The sequence below is a fragment of the Morone saxatilis genome, unplaced genomic scaffold (genome assembly GCF_004916995.1).
Source record: "Morone saxatilis isolate NCDOM2014 unplaced genomic scaffold, NCSU_SB_2.0 Contig12, whole genome shotgun sequence".
NCBI lineage: Eukaryota > Metazoa > Chordata > Actinopteri > Moronidae > Morone > Morone saxatilis.
The window spans coordinates 11,692,531-11,695,546 of record NW_023339674.1 but is presented as its reverse complement, the minus strand read 5'-3'; the positions used below and the strand labels follow the sequence as shown (position 1 = coordinate 11,695,546).

The window sequence follows — 3,016 nt, the reverse complement described above, 5'->3', positions numbered from 1 at the left end:
ATATTTACTGGGTTCTATGTCATTTCTCATCCTGCAGTATGGAGAAGAACTCCGCTCCATTTGTTCCATACAGTTATGTGTATTCTGATGGCTTGGTGCAAGATGAACAGCCTGTCAAAGTGGTCAGCTCCTGCAGGCTCGACATCTACACGTTTCCATTCGACGTCCAGAACTGCAGTTTAAGCTTCAACTCCTACTTACACCGTAGTAAGTAGAAACTGATCCAAATCTTATTTTTTTCTTGTTAATGGAACTTAAAGATCCCCTCCAGATTCATGACATTAATGAACTAGTCTGCTTGGAACAATAACATCGTATCTGAAGTATAATTTCCTACATTGAAACCCTTAAAAAAAGAGATCCTCCTTCTGCCTCATTAAAAATTCCACAATTGATGAACATGAAAACTAATATTCTAATTAAAGTTTTCCTGATGGACACAAAGTGTCTCCTACTTTACTATAAAGTCCATTCTCAGTGTACGTGTACTGGCACTTCACACTTGTATAGGAGCGCAAATTGGACCCCAATGTCTAATAAATTGACTGGGCGCATTTTTGAATGGGGTAAATCTCACAAAGCTTTTACTATATTGTATTTTCCTTTCAGTGGCTGCTATGCAGATTTTCCCAACAATACCTGTAGAGGAAATATTAAAACTCTCTCAAGAAGTGATGGCAACTATGGGTGAGTGGGAACTAATTGGACTCTCAGTGAAGAAATTACAACTACCAGCTGGGGATGGAGAACCTTACGAAGAGCTTCGCTTCTTTGTAAGAAAATACTTTGGAATGTAACCTTTCAAGTGTACTGTATAATCTAACTTTTAGTACAGAAAATTGTCAAAAATAACATTGTATAAGGAACACCAGAGAAATAAGAAGTGAGATTAACCAGCTGCTGTGTATCTGTCGACACTGCTGAAGGTCACAGTGAGGCGCCGGGCGACCCTGTACGTGGTGAACCTCCTGATCCCGAGCTGTTTCCTCATCACAGTGGACCTCTTGAGCTTCCTGCTGCCTCCCAAGAGCGTTGACCGCTCCTTGTTCAAAATGACCCTCATCCTGGGCTACACAGTCTTCCTGCTCATCATGAACGACCTGCTGCCCATCACAGGAGAAACCATACCTCTCATGAGTCAGTTTACAATACCTTCTACTAGTACAAGAGTTATTGTTAGGTTACTTGTACTGTTTCTGGCCTAGCTGTAGTGTGTGTGATTCACAAAACAAAAGGCCTAAATGTGAAAAAAGAAAATTCATCAGCAATTTTTCAATTTCAAGATGGATAAAACCTGCTGAAAATGAAATAATGAATAATATTATGGTCACAGAGTTAAATGTGGCTCCTGTTTATATATCTGGTTTCTGATAAAAAAAAGCCATTGTTAGCAAGTGCATTCCCCAAAATGAGATCATACTATATGTTGATATTGTTGTTTACATCTTTTTTTTTGCCCTCAAGTGGTCAAAAACACATGTTAATGCAGGTTTCAGCCTTTAATTCCTGGATTTTTCTGCCTGGATTTCACTTGTGTTTGCAAACAAAGATTTTAAAAAGCCCATATCATCATTTTCTTCCCAGATGTGTTCCTGTCTCTGTGTCTTGGTATGATGGTGGCTAGTCTACTGGAGACTATCCTCATTACCAACCTGCTGTGTGGCTCCGCTCACTACCCTCCAATCCCCTGCTGGGTCCGAGTGTTTGTTCTTCACTTCTTGGGCCGCCTGGTAGGGCTTCCTCAAAAGCCCAGAGATCTGGAAGACACAGCCTTTCAAAATCCTGCTGCACAAGGTAGGATGTTCGACCTGGGATGTGGTTTTACACAGGCAAAACTATTCATGCAGTCATGTGCATTATGAGCTGCAGAAAAATCATTGCACAAGTCAAGAGAAAGCTGCCATCACCTCCTCTCTTACCTCCTCTGCAACAGATATCAAAGTCTCCTTTCTGGTGGCAGAGGACAACCTGGCTCCAGGACAGAAGGGACCACTGGATGAAGACAAGACCCTGCAGGAGCTGAGGAGCCTGGGCAAAGACCTCCAGGCCCTCCACAGTCAGCTGAAGAAGCAGACGAGTGGAAGCCAGAGTTCGGAGGAGTGGATCCAGGTGGGTTTCATCATAGACCGCCTGCTGTTCGGCTTCTACATGCTCTTTATAACAGTCAGCTTCATTACCATTATCGTTGTCTGGGTGAACTCATACAACATATCCTGATTTTGCTTTTGAGTTTGTTTTTTCATATTTTGGGGGATTTTGTGAATTATTATTTGTTAACATGCTTTGTCATGTTTCTTGTCAGTTATTACTAGGTCCAGAGGAAACTTAAAATTTTGATTTAGCTTTTGTATTTGGAAGTAGTTTGATACCCCCACAATTAATTTTTTATGTTTTAAAGGTCCAGTGTGTGACATTTAGGAGGAACTATTGTCAGAAACGTAATATAATAGTCATAGATTAGTCATAGTCATTAGTGTATAATCCCCTGAAAATAAGAAAAATAAGAGTTGCGTTTTTGTTACATTAGTTTGCCATGTTGAACCACCCAGAATGGACAAATCGCAACACTGTAACAGGCGTTTTTCCATGACTTTCGCTTCCATAGCTTCTCCTACACGCGTGGAAAGTGAGGGGTTTACAGTTGGTTGCAATCTGTAACGTCACTGTTAGATGCCACTAATTCCTACACACCGGTCCATCACAATTTGTTTCCATACTGAACTATTCCAAGTTAAAGACATTGCTTTGTGTGGCTATAACCCATACGCTTTGTGATGTATGTGTTATGATAATATATGGTAGGCAGTAATATTGTCGACTAAAACATTTAACAACTGCTGATTATACTGTATAATTATACACAGAGGTGGATGTCATGCATCACCATTATGTTTCAACCTGCATACATTAAAGTTTTCTAATACAGTTTCTATGGCTTTTACTTGACCCTCATGTATTGTGTGTGATGCAAATGTGAGTACACATTAAGGCTCAATGTATGCTGTTTAAAATATTT

At 40.3% G+C, this 3,016-nt stretch overlaps 1 pseudogene; it reads right to left on the bottom strand.

Moving 5' to 3' along the window:
* Nucleotides 1-3,016, bottom strand: part of LOC118322037 — a 23,737-nt pseudogene that overhangs the window by 9,858 nt on the left and 10,863 nt on the right.